The 20,132-nt window shown below is 41.9% G+C and overlaps 1 long non-coding RNA gene across 3 annotated transcripts; it reads left to right on the plus strand.

The window, feature by feature from the left end:
- The first annotated feature begins 11,882 nt into the window (after nucleotides 1-11,882).
- LOC143840715 (uncharacterized) lies at nucleotides 11,883-17,848 on the plus strand. Of its 3 annotated transcripts, none has more exons than XR_013232343.1 (4): nucleotides 11,883-11,945; nucleotides 12,812-12,894; nucleotides 15,198-15,334; nucleotides 17,591-17,848. It is a non-coding gene; the product is annotated as an uncharacterized LOC143840715 (long non-coding RNA). The 3 variants fall into 3 exon arrangements; XR_013232341.1 differs by having other exon boundaries at nucleotides 11,896-11,945; nucleotides 12,815-12,894; XR_013232342.1 differs by lacking the exon at nucleotides 17,591-17,848 and adding an exon at nucleotides 15,416-16,165 and having other exon boundaries at nucleotides 11,896-11,945; nucleotides 12,815-12,894.
- The last annotated feature ends 2,284 nt before the right edge of the window (nucleotides 17,849-20,132 follow it).

Below are 20,132 nucleotides of genomic sequence, written 5' to 3' on the forward strand. Positions count from 1 at the left end.
TTTAGAAATCAGCCACCACTTCTCTGGGGCAAAGTGGTAGGGGAAGGAAAGATTGGCAAGAGAAGAGTAGCAGACTGCACATTGCTTTGCCCCCTGCAAATGAAAGTGGCAAACATGTCCAAGAGGAAAGTAATGAGAATTGAAACGTACACAGCAAGAGCCAGTTTGGTGTAGTTGTTAGGAGTGAGGACTTCTAATCTGGCAAGCCAGGTTTGAATCTGTGCGCCTCCACATATAACCAGCTGGGTGACCTTGGGCTTGTCACAGCACTGAGAAAACTGCTGTGACCGAGCAGGAATATCAGGGCTCTCTCAGCCTCACCCATCTCACAGGGTGTCTGTTGTGGGGAGAGGAAAGGGAAGGCGATTGTAAGCCACTTTGAGACTCCTTCGGGTACAGAAAAGCGGCATATAAGAACCAATTCTTCTTCTTCTTCTTCTTCTTCTTCTTCTTCTTCTTCTTCTTCTTCTTCTTCTGCTTCTGCTTCTGCTTCTGCTTCTGCTTCTGCTTCTTCGTCTTCTCAGTTGCTTGTTCACTGTTTCTCCCCTGCAACTGGGTCTTATCATCCCTTTATATCATAGAAGCAGCCCTTGAAAAGTGATCAAAAAGCCACCCATGCTGTTCACAAAACTTGTTTTTTTTTTTTTACAAGCATAAAGCAATCCCCAGGTTAAGACAAAAATACTGCTACATGAAGATAACAATGTTATTTTACATTTATGGATCTCACTTTTGTAGGGACAATATTACTTAAATCTGCCTTCATCTGCATTAGCTCCCAGAGGCCCATTATGCACGGCCGCTGAAACGGCGATTTCAGGTCACATGGAAAACGTGGAGGGGGAAGACGCGAAGCAAACCGTATATGCACAGGACGGGGTGTAACGGTGGCAAAATCCAGAGCGACGAGTGGCGAGGCGTTAATGCAGAGCCAAGGGGAAGTGAGGCGAGCACGCCGCTGTGTCGGCAAGCGTGCACCGCGTTGGAGGCGGACGCCATGAAGGGAGGTCCGACAGGCACGAAGGGGGAGGGAGCAAGCGCTGATCAAGCAGAGGGGGAGGGAGCAAGCGACTCCACTGCTGCCAGACCCTCCTCAGTGCCAACGTGAACTGCCGCCATGGATAACGCCGTCCTGAATTTGGACTTTGGGGGGGTTCTGTTGTCCGCACATTCCCGTCCCCTTAGTTTGCTCTTAGTTTGCCCCTCCCCTTGTTTGCTGCCCTGTTTCCTCTGCCCCCTAGTTTGTCCCCTTTAATACTGGTTACCCCTCGCGTTTTGAGTTTGTCTTGCTGTTCACACTTGTTTGTATTACTGTTTTGCACTGTTTTATACTGTTTTATAAAGTTTGTCTGTTTGCATACACCCCCTCACCTGTGCTGTCGTTTGTGGTTGGGGGAGGGTTTGGGGATTGATGGGTGATCGGTGCGGTGGCATCTATGCCGTCCCTAGATAAGGACATGCTGCCCTCTGTTCCCCGCTGATGCTCTGCGCCCCGGCCCGCTGCCTCCGGTGCTCCCCTGATCCCCCTTCCCTTTGGGCTCCCCAGCCGCCTTTCTGTCCCTGTTCCTTTTAGTGCCCTCCTGCCTGCTGCGGCATTCCAGCAGCCACTTCGATTGTGGCTCTGGCGCTCAACCCGGAACTCCCCGGTTATGCACGCGACGCCTTCAGCACCACTTCTGATTGGGCCCTGGTCACCAGGGAAGCTGCGCTTTCTTCCGCGTTTCGCTAACGCCGCTTTTTCGGCGGCGTGCATCGAATCTGCAGCCAGTTGCAGCCGGCACCGTGCATTATCGGTGATTTTAGTCGCCACCATTCCACCCCGAATGCGCGCTATTCCCCCCGTGCATAATGGGTCAGAGTGGGGCATATTTGGGGCATATTTTGATTTTGAAAGCCCTGTGAGGCTTGAGCCCAGCATATCCTTAGACAACTGTCTCCCATTCAATCTTACCTGAATGCTGTGGCCAGCCTGTGAGGCACTGCTTTGGACATCTCAGTGTCTGAGGCAAGATGGATGGCAACTCAAAGAGTTTCAGTCATAGTATCAAGAATTATGGAACTCCTTCACTAAGAATATTAATCTGTTGTCTTCTCTTGCTGACTTCTGTTTGTGGGTCAAGACTTTTCTTTTTTTTTACATTCCCTCAGTGATTCATCCATATGTGTAATTTTGCTGTATTTTGTTTCGTATATGTAAATTAGCTCTATTTTGAATTGGTTTTATGATGTATTTTAATATGCGTTTTTCATTTTTAGGGGCATTGATGGATCTAATTGGACAGAAAGGTGGGATATAAACATAAAATGGATGCATGACTATTAAAAATGTTTGTTTTAAAATTATTATTATTGTTGTTATTGTTGTTATTGTTGTTATTGTTTTATTATTGTTTTATTATTATTATTATTATTATTATTATTATTATTATTATTATTATTATTATTATTATTATTATTATTATATGTATTTCCCGCCACTCCTTACAGGCTCGTGGTGGTTAACAGTAGTAATTATATTTTTGGTTAACTTGACGCTTAACCTACATGGGACTAAAAAGTCATACCTTCCTAAGTTCCATTGCTCTTTCTTAATAAATGTATAATACATGTTTCATCTCTTCTTTGTTTTCTATCTTTATTTACAGTCTATTCTGACCCATATAGATATTGTCACTTTATTTTACTTGAAGGAAGGATGCATTTTTTTCTTATTTAGGATGGTCTCATGTGACCATATCTTTTTCAGTAGCATGCACTGACTTTCATGTTTGCCACCTGTACCATGACTGGTTGATACCATCTTGTTCTTGTTTCAGCATATAGACAGATTTCTCTGATTATAATTATAGATACCATTTTAACATCTGAATCTGCTCCAAAACTTTAATGGAATGGAAGGTACTAAAATATTTTTAAAATATATATTTTTAAAGTTCTATAGTTTGCATGTACCAGCATGAATAGCTGAACACTAGTAACACAGCACTGAGATACACAGATGTTTTGCATCCCAAGAGTACATATTGTGAGCCATGTTTACGCATGAGTGGTTTAGATTAACAAGCATTGACTGAAAATATTAGGTAAAAACATGTGGGTGTCCACATTTGCATTTGGGCTATGACACATACTCCGTAGTTAAGCACGTACCTCCAGTGGGGTTTCTCTGATACAAATGAGCTCAAACTCTAATAAAACAGCACAGCTGATGAATAACCATAATAAACACCCATGCAAATTCAAGGTGAGCTCCTCTTTTTTCATGATAGAAATCGAGGCTTCTGTATTAGTGATAGAAATAATTAATTCCCATTCTGGCGATTTATCACTGGTAGAAAGGGAATCATATACAGACCCCTAAGACCTTTATAGGGCATAGAATTTGGGAGGAATTTATGAATACTCCCACTGCTATTCTGATTAGCACTATAAATAATACAGGATATGCAATGATAAATATTAAAAATGAGACCAGCCTGACCTTCCGGGGTACTTCTGAAAGTCAAGTCTTTTCTTTGCTACATTCATTGCTTAAGGGAAGCAAATATCTGAGTGATAAGGGTGGCAACAAAGAAGGTCTTTTGAGCTGTAATTCCTCCTTGACGACAATTGTATGATTAGTTTGCTTTCTGATGTTAGATCAACAGTCTTCTGCTGCTATCCATTTCTATTGGTTCCTGTTTGTTTTTCTTATCGCTGGTCTGACATCAATGAGAGGGAAAATGAATAGTAAATAAAATATTAATTGTGCTTCCTTTGCATGAGAGAAATGGAAAATTAGAGTCCTACGATCACATCAATGAAGTTGCAGCCATCTGAATTGTTCTACTAGTTTTTTAAAAAAATATACGTAATATCAGGAATGTATATTAAAAGCTCTCTGAAATTCTAAACATCTATTACATCTCCTTTCAAAATAAATTGGTGGGGGAAATAATAATCCTTGAGTTTACAGTTCCATCTTAAAGCTAGTTTATAAACTCAGTGAGATAACCCAGAGGTGGAAGTTGCAGATATAAATCCATACAGGGACAAAAAAAAAAAAAGTGAGGTGAGAGATGTGGAAATTAGTGGGTTTTAACTGGTATTTTAAGCCTTCCTTGCCAACAAACTGCACTGACACAGGTGTAATATTATACCTGAAAAAACACTGGTGTGAGTACAAAAACAAAGTCCTTCCATTGTATGTACCCTGCTGCAGCACAACCTTAAATGCCAAGTAAATGTCCAGAAAAAGCTCTGCTAAGCACTGTATAAACCTCAGCCAGAGTGCTCTTAGCTCAGAGAGTAGGGCATGTAGCATGCAAATACTTATCTCTTACCTTCTGACATGTGCACTGAGAGTACAGGCACACTTTGGTTCTGCAGCCTCTGGAGAAAAGGGCATTTTGCACAATCCAGCAGCAACTTTCTCAAACAGCCCAAGAGAAACAAAGATTGTTCTGCCATATCACTACATTATTAGTTTGGATAGGGGCAAGGTGGAATGAAGCTAGCAATGACTGGACAGGCAGCAGCAAGAGAGATGCTAACTGGCAACTGGAGGCCAGGGAGGGGTAGGTGATACAGGTAGGTGATACAGGAGCTTGGAGCTCCCCCAATTATGTTATCCAAAGTGAATACATTACCATTTGAGGGAAGACCTCAGAACCTCTTAAAGTGGACATAGAATGACAGGATCATAGAGGTGGAAGGGACCTTCAAAGTCATCTAGTTCAACTTCCTGCACAGCACAGGAAATTCACAATTAACTGCCCACCACAGTGACCCCAATTGTGACCCCCCCCCCCCAAAATCCAGAATCCTTGGCCAGTCTGACTGGGAAAAATTCACCTTCTGATACAAAAGTGGCAATTGGCAGTTCCCTGGGCATACAAGAAACGACCAAGCACTGACACAGTCCCTTTTGTCCACCCAGTTACTAGCTGCCTAAATTCACAGAATCAGCATGTCTGTCAGATGGCTATCTAGCCTCTGCTTAAAAACTTCCAAAGAAAGAGAACCCACCACCTCCCAAGGAAGCCTGTTCCACTGAGGAACCACTCTGTCAGGAATTTTTTCCAAATGTTTAGCCAAGAATTCTTTTGAATTAATTTCATCCCATTGGTTCTGGTCTATCCCTCCGGGGCAAAAGAGAACAACTCTGCTCCATCCTATACATGGCAGACTTTTAAATACTTGAAGATGGTTATCAGATCCCCTCTCAGTTGTCTCCTCTCCAGGCTAAACAGACCAAGCTTCCCAATCTTTCCTCATACATCTTGGTCTCCAAACCCCTCACAATCTTTGTTGTCTTCCTCTGGACATGCTCCAGTTTGTCTACATCCTATTTCAATTGTGGTGCCCAAAACTGAACACAGTACTATAATTGAGGTCTAATCAGAGCAGGGTAAAGTGGTAACATTATATTTCTTTTGATACAGCCCATAATTCCATTTGCCTTTTTAGCCACCAAGTCACACTGCTGTCTCATGTTCTAAGACCCCTAGATCCTTTTTGCACATACTACTGCCAAGACACAGCTTCCCCATTCTATAATGTTGCATTTGTTTTTGTTTTTTATGCATGTGATTTGATGCATTTGACTTCTTAGGGGCTTAGCATGTCTTAATATAGCCCTGGGTAACTACTTCATTTGATGACATTATAAAGGAGGCCCTGATGTTCAGCGTATTTCAGGTCTTTATTGGGAACTAGACTTTGCATGTATTATGGTGGTTCAAAACAGAACTTTGGGTCATGCATCCATTGTCTAATGTCTAATAGCACATTGTCTAATGACCTGATATAGTACAGGGCAAAAATTCAATTCTGATTTCATTGATGCAACCTAAGAGAATAGATGTGAAGTTACAGGTCCATCCCATTGTTGAGTGGGGATTAAATTTATACTGGCAGGAATTGTGGTGTGAAGTGATAGTTTCAAATCCCAGTTGAAACAGATCTTTCCCTCAGGGTGCAGAGGGGGTCGCCGCGTGCATAATCAGTTACTCTGGGTTTTGCCACCATTGCGTCCCGTCCTGTGTGTGAGTGGTTTGCTTTGCATCTTCCCCCTCCGCGTTTTCCATGTGACCCGAAATCACCATTTCGGCAGCCATGCATAATAGGCCTTCCGCATCTCGCTAACATAGCTTTTTCAGTGGCATACGTTGACTCCGCGGCTGGTTGCCGCCTGCAGCATGCATAATTGGTGATTTTAGCCACCGCCATTCCACCCCGAATACGGACCTTCCACCTGGTTATTCAAGCCATCTTTGCTGGTGATCTTTGAAACAACATGGGTAAGCAAGTCAGTTTGAAGATATCCCATTTGGATAGTGTGAACATGCCATTGAGTTTAGCATCTTATTTTGGAGTCAGGGAATGTTAGTTTGGGGTATAACAGATTTCAGATTAGAAGGAAAGAAGGCGATCTTGTAGAGCCAGGAGAAATGTCCTTTTATGTGGCTTTACAAGATCATATGCATGGCAGGTTTGAGATCTTCTGGACCTTTGTTCACTTTCAAAAATTCTTGTTAGGGCAGCCAACTCCATATTAGGAAATTCCTGGAGATTTTGGGACAAACCCAGAGGATGACAGAGTCTGAAGAGGGGAGGGATCTCAGTGGGGTATATTGCCATATAGTATGCCTTCCAAAGCAGCAGTTTTTCTTCAGGGGAATTGATTTCCATAGCCCAAAGATCAGTTGTAATTCCAGGAAACATCCAGAACCTACCTGGAGGTTGGCATCCCTGGTTTTTGTTTACACAGTTTTCATTTCCACATTGGCCTGCCACTGCAAGTCTTTCATTCCCATTTGTTTTGCATTGTAATTGCAACAACAACAGCTGCTGTGGGACTGGAAGACAGGCCTATTCCAGCAACTGAGATCTACAGCTTGCGATGTGTGCCTCAGACTGTTGTGAGTGGCCTGGGAATTCACCTATGAATCAGTCTGCAGTGGACCCATATCATTCAGTTCAGCTCTCAAGAAATACAGGGAAGCTAGGCAAGACAGGAACAGCTTCCACAGTTGTTTGTAATCCTTGTGTGTGCATGGAAATATCTGTGGTGAAGTATCTGGGATTTTTATTGGAGAGGCTTTCAGGAATTTGGGATGGGTTCTTTTTCATCTGTGTGATTAGACCAGGTTAGATGAAGCGATGTGGAAGGCAAAAGCCTTAGCAAAGGCTGATGAATCATGTTGGGCTGGGATTCTGTGTAGCCAAAATGCCTGGTGTGGGAATACTGAGGATAATACTTTGCTATGGTAAAAGGACCAGCCTGGAGTTGGGAAAACATCAGCAACGTGTTGCATGATCTGATCCCGAAGAAAATTCCTGAGCCAATTTCCTCAGGCATCTCAGAAGATGTTATAAATGCTCACTCAACATGCATCTGAAGCTCCATCTACACATTACAAAGTCCTTGTGTTTGTTGTGGGACAACACAAGAACTGTGTATTACATGTACAATGGGAGTTTTGTGCCTCTCAGATGCTCACTGTCTCTTTTTTGTTTGCAGTGACATACAAGTGGCTACAATACCTCTCCAACTGATTTTGCATCCCCAAACAGCTCCATGGAACCACTATTGGCTGTGTTGTCAAACTCAATGCTACATAATTTGCAAGATGTAAGTCTCATAAGGGAGACAGTAAGGACTCCATTGGAGCAATATGAGGATGCAAAAACAGCAGTGGGGTGTAGACAGAGCCTTAGTTATGTCCCAGATTTTCCACATTCCTACTATGCAGTTCTAACCTGATTAATCCCAACTATTGGTCTCTGTGTTGTTATTTCCCTTCCCCTGCAAGCCCAATGCCCATTCTCTTGTAGCTCACATAAAGGAAAGTGGCAGAGCTTGAAATTTCTTAGGAGGATTATGCCACTCAGGGTTAGGGAGGCACATCTGCTATGCATGGCAAATATGCTGAAGTACACAAGATTTCTCCTAAAAGGAATTCTTGCCTGTTTATCATCCTGCCGTTCTTATTATGCAACTCACAGGAGAAGCACTAATTTATGCAGTCAGAGTAACATTTTCTTGAGTAGTTTCGGTATGTCTTATTTGAATTTAACTTACAGTTGAAGCATATTAAAAATGTGGTGGTAGAGTCAATCTTAATATGTCTCTCACTGCCAAGGTATCAAGGCTTAAACTTGTTCCTTGCAGTCAAATTCCCATTCTTCTTACCTTTCATTGTCGTCTGCTTTCTCCTATATATGCACTAACATCTTCCCATGAGGCCCTCTTCCAGATTCTGGCTTTGTCTCAGTCCTAATAGCTACATTTGGTGTTTGTATAATGAAACTCTTTTCTCAAAGAACTTCATTAGGCATGTTCTGTTGTCAGGAAAACGCTGAAGATCCTTTTTTTCTGGCAGGAATTTTGACCCATAGATTTATAGTACAGTCTTACTTGCCAGATGACTTTGGGGCACTGATAATATTATATATGTTTTAGCAAAACTGCATCCTGTTGCTATTTGTTTCATGTTATTTTGCCATTGGAAGATTTTAATACTGTAGGTCACCATGAGTCATGTTAAGTTAAGGTAAACTAAGTCATGTTACGATAAGAGTGGACCTGAACCTGAACCTGAGGACACCCCAAAATGGGATGAGTTTGGGCCTGCAACAAAAGCTATTTGATGATTTCCTCATTATGGGCCAAAGTACTTTTTTCCATTTGATATATGCCACTACAGCTGTATCTGAATATATTGGACAAAGTGCTTGAATTCTTTATAGAATTCACCACCATTGTGTAGCTAGAAGAAGAAAAAGAGTTGGTTCTTATATGCTGCTTTTCTCTACCCGGCTCAAAGCAGCGTACAGTCGCCTTCCCTTTCCTCTCCCCACAACAGACACCCTGTGAGGTGGGTGAGGGTGAGAGAGCATCACTGCTCGGTCAGAATAGTTTTATCAGTGCCGTGCCCAAAGTCACCCAGCTGGGTGCATGTGGGGGAGTGCAGAATCGAACCCGGCATGCCAGATTAGAAGTCCACACTCCTAACCACTGGCTAGAGAAGTAGTGATAGAAATCACAGCACACATCCACTTCTGTGAGCTATACAGAATAATCTTCCTATTAGTCAGGCAGGTAGGCTATCTATCTGCCTGTATTAGTGGACTGTCCGGGTTCTGTTCAATACACTGAAGTGATACATCAAATTTGATTGATAAAAGTTGTATATTTATTTGCTTAATCTACCATCTCCATCACCCAAAAAGGATTTAGTTGTGTACCAAAAGCTAAAATAAAATAGACAAAATAGTCAAAAACTACAGTAGAATTACATCTAGAATGCTTAAAAGTCCATTGGACACAAACAGGAAGAAATTTTTTGTTCACTTTTCAACTGTTTGTAAACAAATCTTCTTTGATGGCTTGTTTTTTGCCTATTTTGACAGCACAGTGCAATAAGTGGCATTCCACACATTCAAATTCTCACATTGACAGATGAGTCTTATAGTTTCCCCACTCCTCCATAGGTCTGTTGTCACTATATGCTGCTTGACAGCCAATCATACAAATGAATAGTGAGCAAATCATTCAACTACCCAGCAATTGTAAATAAACATTGGATTTTTGTAATGGCCTCACAATGTGGTTCCGTTTAAATCTGTGTCATTTCATTCATGCACAAATTTGGACAATTTTACAGGAGGCCAAGTTCTTCAAGTTACCCTCCCGTGTAATTTACTTGACTGACTCAATCCCCACAGAGGAGAAGTTGTCTCCAGCAATGTAAATGCAAAAAGAACCACAAGCCACAGAAATGAAAACCAAGGAAATGACGTGAAACCACAACTACTAGGCAGCCACAAAACTGTTCAATAGCTGTGTGAATTGGGCAACAGTGAAACAGATAGATCTATTCTATTCTATTCTATTCTATTCTATTCTATTCTATTCTATTCTATTGTGATGTTCTTGAGTAATTTAACTCAGAGGCTGCAGATCCCTGCTGCCTGAGAGCTGCTCCTGCAGGTGAGTTCCCTTCCCAGCCTGCAGCCTTTCCTGGTCCTGGGGTGAGGGAGAAGCCATCCATATAGTTTTTCTACCCCTCACCCCCACTCTAGCACTCATATTCCTGAATGCAATGGGCTTGGCCCATAGCTCTGGGCCAACTCCACTTTCCACCATGATGTGCTACTGAGTAGATTATTACTTCTTTCATAGCAAATGACTTTTTGAAGCAACTTTTTCTGAAATTCACTATTAAAAATTTCCCTTTTCTCTTTCAAAAAAGAATTTCTCTTTATTTTTCATTGTAATCTTCAATTACACCACTAGGCACCATTTGGACATTATTAATTTTATACACCATAGGGTGTTTGTAGCAAGATGGTAGGTAGGTTTAGGAAGACATTGCCTACTCCTGAGCATCTGATACATGACATTCTGATATTTTGTAGAATCTCATTTCCTTTTCCTCCTTTCTTTGGATTTCACCTTTGGTTAAAAAGGAAAATAATTTAAAATAGACCACCAAATTTCTTTAAAAAAAACAGAAAAGAAAGGGATTGTTGGATTTCAACGAGGAATTGGTTAAGGAATTGGTTAAAGAGGAACAAAGAGAATAGCAATGCCTTTTATGCCCTGGAACTAGTTTATACAAAGTAGCTTTCTTGTTATTATTTCCATACTGGGTTCCAGGACTCTTAAATTTGAACCTATGAATATGCTGGTTTACATGACCAGTGTTTAAGATATTCCTTAAGCCTGAAAAGGGATAGCACGTTTCAGCCCATTCACATTCCATTTGGATACTGCACAAGACAATCACAGTGTAAAAGGAACGTGGTAAGTGGAATGGAGCACTTGGGAGTCTAAACATAAGGCAACTCCAGACCTGTATATCCACTAAACAAATAAAAGACAAAGTGGATAACAGTAGAGTAGCACAGTTTATGACTGTTAAAGGGTTGTGTTTAAAATATACTGTTGTGTTCAAATGTTATTCAAATGTTATTGTGTTATCTGTACTGCTCCAGCATCACAGTGGACTGTGAGCCATAAATTTCATTGTCAACTGCCCTGAGATGCAAGGGAGGGTGGTAAGGAAGTGTAACAAACAAAGAAACAAAACAGTGAAAAATCTGAAATCAGTGACCCTGTGCTACCTTATAACTACCACCAAGGTTTTCCTGTAGGCCTTCAAGAAAATGTAAGCACCATTACATGGTAAGATGCAATCGGCAATCCTTTGCTTTCTCACGCATCATCAGTGCTGATTGTTGAGTCTGATCCCTTGATCTTGTGTAGGATCCCCACATATACGTTTAGATCTAACTTTTCTGCAGCCCTCAGTTTGCAAGGTCAGAGCAAGGCTGTTAATGATAAGATGGAAGTCATTCTGAAAAGAGTATCACACCAATCATATATATCCAGCTCTAGAGGAAATAATGCATAGTCCTACAACTGATATAAACTCACAATTTTATATCTTGCTGCTGTCCAGCATAAATCAATGCCTCCCTTAATAGTCTTTTGTTCAGATACAGCCCAGGAATCCTCTTTTACCTGCTCATTAGATAAGTTTCTGTTCCAGTACAGAATAAATAAGTGCCATAAAAATCTCCTGCATCTTATCTTTCCCTTCCTGGATAAGAATGTGAAAAATATATATACTGCTCAATTTTGTGGAACGTAAATTTGGTTACACTGTGATTATTATTTAAAAAAAAATCAGAATCTTAGTAACAAGTATTTTATTATTTTTAAATAGCAAATATTGTTTTCTTAGCATTTTAAATATGTGCTGCAGTGTTCATAGGTGACTTATAATGACTATATGATGCAGTAGTCACAAGCAAGTCACATTCCTGTAACAATAATGATTAATGGGTTCAGCAGTGCTTTCTCTATGCTGATGCTTCCCACTGAGGGCTGGCAAACCCTCACAGACACGCCACACATGTTATTGCGAAGGAAAAGTTTTCCCTCACATCCAGAGGTAATCATTTTATTCCATGAAGCATGATATTTAATTTCCCTTATCATTAGTTTCCACAACTACAACTTTTATTTGAGATAATAATAATTACCCTAAGCTTTTTAAATTTTTTAAAAATGATCTAGCCATAATATTTGCCTTTTTGGAGAGGCTGGGAAGGGAAGGGATGATTCTACAGGGCTGGCATTAAGCAGCTTGCACTGCAGTGCTGTAACAATAGCAAACCTTATCCTACACTAGGCTTGCCTGGCAGGCATCATGTCTGAGAGGAAAGCTAAAGGTAAAAGAGTGACTTTTTTTTTATAACAGATGTATACAGATAAGGGACCTGCAAGGATTTGTGTGGGCATAGTGCTGTTATTATGAGCAGCATCCCCATAGCCAATATAGCATAGGTTCTAATTTTGGCAACTCAAGTCAGCTGATTGTAAGTTGTGTCAGTAAGATAATATTGGTATCTTAAATGGTTTTCAGTCTCTGGATTTTTTTGGGGGGGGGAGGGATTGAAATCAGAAATGTGAATGCCCTTTGTTTAGAAGGAAAGTTTTTTTTCCCCAGTGCTTTATGAAGCTCATTATTTTGAAAAGCAAGCTACATCAGGAGCACAGCTGTGCACATCTACAGATAATCGCTGCCTGCATAATAGGACATATAATGAGCTTGTGAGTCAGCTAACGCCATACCTTTTTTCTCACTTTGAATAATGTTATATATCTTTACCAAACAAGAACATCAAACTATATAAAGAAAATGTTGACTGTATTTGTTAATAGGTGTGTTTGTTTGCTTATTTATAGTGGTAGTTGACTGGAGTCCACATAAAACAGATGAAGTAACTTACCCATCATTTGCCTCCTTTTTGTCAGCAGCTCAAAAAACAACTTCTGTATATGGCTTTAAGAGACTTTTCAGTGGTTACATTAGGACATGAAGAAGTGTGGAAAGTGATGTCAGAATATTAGATGTATTTCCATAATTCTAGTTCATTTAGATTTACTTAGGTATTTCATTTAGTTAATACAAGAATACAACGGGCACTAGAGCTTGGCAGTGGGAAAACGAAGGGGAGGAGTTGTCCAGTCTGTAAGGGCATGGGGTTGTCATGTGTGTTGTGTGGGAGGTTGTGGTGGCATGGTGGCAAATGAGGCCATGGGTGTGGAGATATGGGTGTCAAGAACCTGTGGTGTGGAATGTTCATTGATTGTGGGAGAGGACTGACCTTTGGGAATTGTGGCATAGTGGTTACAGATGACCTTTCCAGAGCCATGTCCTCAGATATGTGAAGGGAAAATCAGACTGGAGACTCTTCTTAGGGGAAGATTACATGGCAACCAATTCCCCCCAGTTCTGCGTCATTTCCCTTCTTGTGTGAATTAGGCCACATTCACCGAAATGCCCCTCTGCCCTAATACACATAGGGTAGTCACATTACACAGGTGTCCACCCTGTTCCTTCTGTCTCCCATATTTTCACTGTTGGTAAAATGTTATGTGCCCACATGCTTCTTTCATGGTTGCTCCTTAGAAGAACGGATTTTTGTACCCTATTGCTTACTACCCAAAGGAGTCTCAAAGCGGTTTACAAACACCTTTTCCATTTGTCTCTCCATAATAGTCAACCTGTGAGGTATGTAGGGTTGTGAGAGATTTGAGAGAACTGGGAATGGGCTGCAGTGACCCAGCAGGCCTCAGGTGTCTCAAAGCATTTTCCAATCATCTTCCCCTTCTCTCCCCATAGCAGACTCCCCATGAGGGAGGTGGGGTAGTGAGCCTCACAGGGAAGCTGGCAACCCTAAGAGGAAGACTGTCTGTGCACAGCAGTCTTGACCTTAGTAAGGTTTTTAATAGTTTTTTGCCAGGCCAAGGTTATTTGCCAGTTACTATTTCAGTTACGATGTGTCTCCAGACATTTACTTGTTCTCTATTTAGTTTCAGGCTGTAAATATTTATTTAGATCTTCCTGCACTTTCCAGAATCACAGGACTGATGCTGGTCTGCCTGTCTGCACCCCAGAATACAAACAGTTGCTGATAAGGGCTGGCCATAACCCATAGGCCAGGAGGGACACTCCTGCACCATTTCCTACCAACTGCAGGCAAAAATGGCGCATTTGAAGGCTGGACTCTGAGGCATTGTATGATTTTGAAGTCCCACCTCCAAACCTCCAGGAATATTTCCAAACCAGGGGTAGCCAACCTACAGGTGTGGCCTGGAGAGCTCCTGGAATTACAGCTCACCTGCAGAGTATAAAGGTCAGCTCCCCAGGCAGAAAGGGCTACTTTGGACAGGGTTGTGGTAGAGAAGAAACATTTAAGGCTTCCCACACAGGTTGTTGTTGAATTGAAAGACTTGAGGCCTACTGCACAGGGTTGTTGTGCAGATGAAACAGGAGACAAAAGAGCCAGCTTCCTCTGCAGAATAACGCTGTGCAGTGGCCTCAAATCTGCAGAGAGTTGCAAAGAAGAAAGACACATGGCTTGGCTGTTTCTAACCCCCGGCCAGAGCAGTATTTTAAGTGAGAAGGGGCTTTTCTGTAGCCTCCCTGTCAGCCAACTGTTTGGCAGAAGGGGAAAGTCCCCCCCCCTCAAAAGGAAGGCCCTCAGTATCCCCTGCGTTGCTCTTGGAAAGGCCTCCTCCCCTCAGTCAGGGGCTGTCAGAGGCTCCTTCCCAGCAGGCCTGAGGGGAGGGGGGAAGGGGAGCACTCTGCAGCCTCCTGCCAGCTCTGTCAGGGTTCTGAGGCAATTTGCAGTTGGACATGGCAGTTAGGACAGCCTTGGGGTGAAAAGGGCTGGCACAGCCTCTGTTCTCATCCCCCTTGGCAGTCCTACTGACCTCCTCTCCCTTTGGTGGTCAGGAGCAGACTGGCAGCCAGACTGGGCTGGGTGAATGGAATTTTGGTCTGTCCTGGTGAGGGGCCAATAGGAAGGCGCTTTGCGCGCCTCCCCATTGGCTGCTTGACCCTGGATGGACACTTGGAGGGCCCAATCAGGAGCCGCTTTGCGGCTCCTGATTGGGCCCTCTGAGTTTTTATCCTGGACAGGGCCCGCCCTAACTCCTCCCCAGGTGGCCTTACTCTTTTATTTAATAGGACCCTGTCCTATTTAAAGATGTCTATTTTTATAAATTGTTGCAAACACCCTTCTTCCCCCACCTTCCCCATACTATGTCTTTGTATTAAGCTATTAAGTAGTGTACTGTAAACAATAATTACAGGAAGGAAGGAAGGAAGGAAGGAAGGAAGGAAGGAAGGAAGGAAGGAAGGAAGGAAGGAAGGAAGGAGACATGTCACTCTGGAGCTTGTCCTCTCCTTAGATTCCAAGCTTCTCACTACACTCCACTGTTTTCTGGAACCACTCCATCCCTTCAGCAGTACATAATTCCCTTTCACAGGTAAGCACATTTTTTGTTCATGTTAATGCTATACACGTACCGTTTCCAGTTCATGATTCATCTCAAGTTCTTTCTCAGCAGAAAGCCTTGTCTTTATCCCCAGTTCTACAGCTATTACCCCACAACCACCTGGGACCTATGTTCTTCCTCACTACCTGTTTTGCTGAAGAGGGTCCAGTGATTTCATGCTTATTGTACTGGAAGAAGGTTCAGGAGTGGAATCAATTACTAGTTTTAAGTATTGCTTAAACATATCCAGTTATTATTGCTAATAAAAGGAAACTACCATCTGCCTGAAAGGAGTGGATAAGCTGCTAAGGAATATATGACTACAGTGTTCTCTGTTGTGTTAAAGGGCCAAGAGATGGGATAGGTAGACAGTGTTGCTGTGCAACCTACCTATCAAGAAAGAGCCTTCTTGACTCTTCTGTAAGCTCCAGTAGCTTTTGGAAATCTATAGGTCTATAAGCCTACCTAAAGGTGTTGTCAGGTATAAGCTTGCATCAGCATTGAGGAAATTCTGTGACTATGTGTCCACGTTTTGGGTTTTAGAAGGTGATTCTCCCACATCCCTTTTCAGGAATTCATTCATTCCTTTGTGAAGTTCTGCTTTGTACCTATTTCACTTGGTAGCTATAGAAATAAAAAATCAATGATAGGAAAGTGGACTATCTGTTTTAGTCTTGCTGTATTGGATACCATGGAGCCAGATTGCAGACAGCCTCTTAGGGTGTCCCTAGGATGCCCTGGTCCAATCTTCTTGAACCTTGGGGCCTTTAGATAAGAGGGTCCTGAAGTTACACTGAAAGTTTGGAGCCTCTAACTCACCCCCCCCCCGGGCCGCAGAGAAGGTGGAAATAGGGAAATTCCCATTTACTTTAATGGTGCTATTTCAGAGACATCTGAATTGCATTTCAGGCATTTTGGGCAGCCATGTTTTAGCCATAGAAAAGAATGGTGATTCTTATTTTGGTGCCATATTGTGCCCAAAACAAGCCTATTTCAGGCCCATTTCGACTGGAACAATCCAAAATGCACATACCTAGTTTTCATAGCACGTTTGTTACACCACATTCCTTTAGTATAGTTCCTTTCTGTTGTAATAGTCTCCTCCTTCTCCTTCCCAAGATGGCAAACAGACCTGACATCCTAGACCAAAGGAAACCCAGAGTTTATGGGTTCACAGTGATAGGAACTGCTACAATGGCCTGATAAGAATTGGGAATATGGCCCTGCTAGAGCAATGGTAATTCTCAGATCAAGAGATGGAAGAAGCCCCTATTTAATTGCATGTTTCCTGATCTGTGGCATGCTTTGTGGGACCTTTGGGCTCAAAAAGGAAAGTTTAAATCAATTAAAAAATAAAGATTGGGGTCCATTTAATCTCAGCTACTGGTGAGGGCTTCATTTCTTTCTTTCCCATGACAGCTGCTCCTTCCTCATCAAGCTGTTGACTTCAACATGAGAATAAACAAACACATCTCCTATACAACCCCAAACATTTGCAAAAAAGCATTAATTTGTGTAATTCTTTTTCAAGGAATAAGGAATACCGATTTGTATGGGGATATTCATTTATTTGAAGTATTCAGCAACTCAGCATAATAGCCAGCTGCGTCTCTTCTGCTTAGGCTATTTTCTATTGAGTACATTGTGAAGGATCATTCTTGTCAGGTCTAGTGTTGCTAGAACAAAGTGAATGCAATTGTTTGCTTATGCCGACATGATCCATTAAAATGTACTTTCGATGATATGGAATATATTAGAGCAAAGAGAAACAGATAACCGAGAAAAAAAAACGAATGGAATGGTGCAGCTTTGCCATGTGTTGTTTTGTTTTTTCCTTCTTTACAGCAAGATGCAATTCCTTAAAGTGCAACAAGTACAAATATAATGTGAAGTGTACTTAAAGTTATTTATTTTATTGTTATGAGCTGTAATGTTCTATTGTAAAGAAAAGGAGTACAATAAAATAACAAATGTGGTAAATGAAATATATGTTTGTTTGTGTCTATACAAACACACACAAACACACTTTTCATTTTTAAGGAAATAAAAAGTGCTGTTAGCATTCTATCAATTTCCACCAACCCCCCTCTCAAGGATTTGGGGAAGTCCCCCCCCCAAACCGGTACTTAGTACCAGTGAGAACAGTCACAACATGTCCTGTAGATGTTCATTCATAAATAATAACATGAATTATATGATGAGTATACTTATAATGCATTGTAATACATATTGCTTTCTATCCTTCAGATCAATGAAAACTTTCAGAGCTCAGAATTCTTGCAAGTTCCACAGTCCTATGTGTATGTGTATTTTATCCTCCCTTCTCCCCTTGGTGGTCTTTTCTGTGTGATTGTGTGTTTGCATCTCTCTCTCTGGGGGGTACTTGACTAACCTCCTGTGGCAGTCATTTTTTCCAGTTTGGTGTAGTGGTTAGGATTGCGGACTTCTAATCTGGCATGCCGGGTTCGATTCTGTACTCCCCCACATGCAGTCAGCTGGGTGACCTTGGGCTCGGCTCGGCACTGATAAAACTGTTCTGACCGGGCAGTGATATCAGCGCTCTCTCAGCCTCACCCACCCCACATGGTGTCTGTTGTGGGGAGAGGAATGGGAAGGCGACTGTAAGCTGCTTTGAGCCTCCTTCGGGTAGGGAAAAGAGGCATATAAGAACCAACTCTTCTTCTTCTTCAATTGATGGTCCCTGTCTCCAAAGAGGCTTCAAACAGGTCAAGGACATTTTCCATCCTGCCCCCACACCTGGTGGAAGCCCGCAGCACGAGGACGTCAGGCTGCTCAGGACCAGCATGTCCTGGATGGCTAGACATGTCTTGTGAGCGGTGCACGTGCCGCTCATTGCAGAGAGGTAATTGGCTTCCTCTCCATCCCCGTCCTTTATTGAGGGGGTAGAGTGGAGGCTCGTGCCTCTTTTCCTCTTGGTGTCGACCGAGAAAACCCTCCCACCCTCCCTAGTGCAAGGGAATGATTGGGGGATTAGCTGTACTGTCGTAGCTTGTTGCAGGAGATTTTGGGTTGAGTTATTTATGTTCTAACTGTTTCACTGTAAGAATGGAAAACCATATGAGTAATACAGATGTTATGATGTTATTTGGTTGTCTCTTTGTGCATTGTACAAGATACCATTGATGAAACATTTCTAGTCACACCTTGCAGGAAAATGGCATGGGGAAGATCCCTTTGTGAGTGGGGCAGGCCTGCGTGCTGCCCTGCTTTTGAGGGGGCCTCCATAAGAGGCTGTGTGGATGTGGTGTCGATCTGTTCTCCACTCATGGAGTGGAGTGTGGATGACAAGACCGCACTTCCGTGTGGCAAGGGGGTCCTGACAGGGGTTCATGCCTCAACGGGTCCCTTCTAGGGCCACCTCCCAGATACCCAGCAGGACATTGGGGGCACAGAAATTTGGGGCATGGAGCCAGAGGTTCTGGTACATTCCTGCTGGTGAAAATGGTGGGCTGCCTTGTGACTATGGGGTCACAAGATGGCAGGATTTATTCCCCATGCCAATGCTTACGTTAATAAACTGGTTGAGAGTCCGTGTCATTTGTGCTGTGGGTGGTATTCCCCTGCAAGGCAAAATTTCTACTTGGCTTTATGAAATGATTGTAATTGATACTTATCACTGTACATTGGTTATGTGTTTTTTTTTTGCTGTCCCTTAAGAATTCTCTGCTATTAGTAATCTAGCTTGTTGTATTGAAAAAAAAACTTACCTTTATTTCAATGACATAGCAACCTCTCACATTAATTCAGATAATTGTGTTAATAAGGAATGCTGTAAATTTGGGGTGTAGTATGTCTGACAGTTCATTTTACCATGTCCAGTTGCAATGATCCGATGTGAGATGATCAGGTGTTCAATCAGCACTGAATTTTCTGAATGCCTACCAAAAAGATTAACAGCCATTCAGCGAGGACTATGTAAGATAGACACTAAACTGTATGATTTTATTAAAATGCTGCATATGTTTATGACTGATGTGTATGATTTGTGCCTATTTAACTATTTATGGTTCTATCCACAAACCACACACAGGACCACAAACAAGGCATCAAGGGGATAGCATTACCTCATTGGTTGTGTGACATTAAATAGACATGGCTTCTCAACAGATATTTTATTAGCTCTTCAGAAAAATGGCTGTTGATATGTTTATCCTCCATGAACAGTTCTTATTCCCTTTGAAAGGGAACTCATCTTGTTGCAAAACATAAATTATGTGCTGTGTAAAGAAATACTCCCTTTTTTCTTTCCTTCTGTGGTTTCAACTTCTAATATTATGATAAATGGATTATTTTTCTTCCTAACTACTTTCTACACCATTCATAGTTTTATAGACCTATATTACATCTCCTATTCAGCCTCCCCTCCCCCCTAAACTGGACCCAGAGTGGCTAGAACAATTTAAATTATTTTGACTGTCACTATTTGCAAATGTTTTCTTTCTATCCCTTTGAAATCCCTGCTGGATATGTAGATTCCCAGTCTTCTTCATTGAGCAATCTTTTCATTGCCTGAATAAATAGTCAGGCAGCCTCAGCCAAGAGAGTATTACTTTAGATATTGCCATGAATACCCAAAGGCAAACACAAGTTCTTTAACAAGACATTTATTTTAAAGGAACTGAAAATTAAAGCCTTATCAAGAGAATAACAAACAATATAGTTGGTTTGCATTCAAGATAGTTACTTTTCCTTTCCTAGGTTGGTGTAGAAAAGGTATTGATGGGTTTTGTGGCTGAGAATCTTTTTAAACATTTCAGCTCTAGAACCA

The sequence above is a fragment of the Paroedura picta genome, chromosome 6, assembly GCF_049243985.1.
Source record: "Paroedura picta isolate Pp20150507F chromosome 6, Ppicta_v3.0, whole genome shotgun sequence".
Lineage (NCBI taxonomy): Eukaryota > Metazoa > Chordata > Lepidosauria > Squamata > Gekkonidae > Paroedura > Paroedura picta.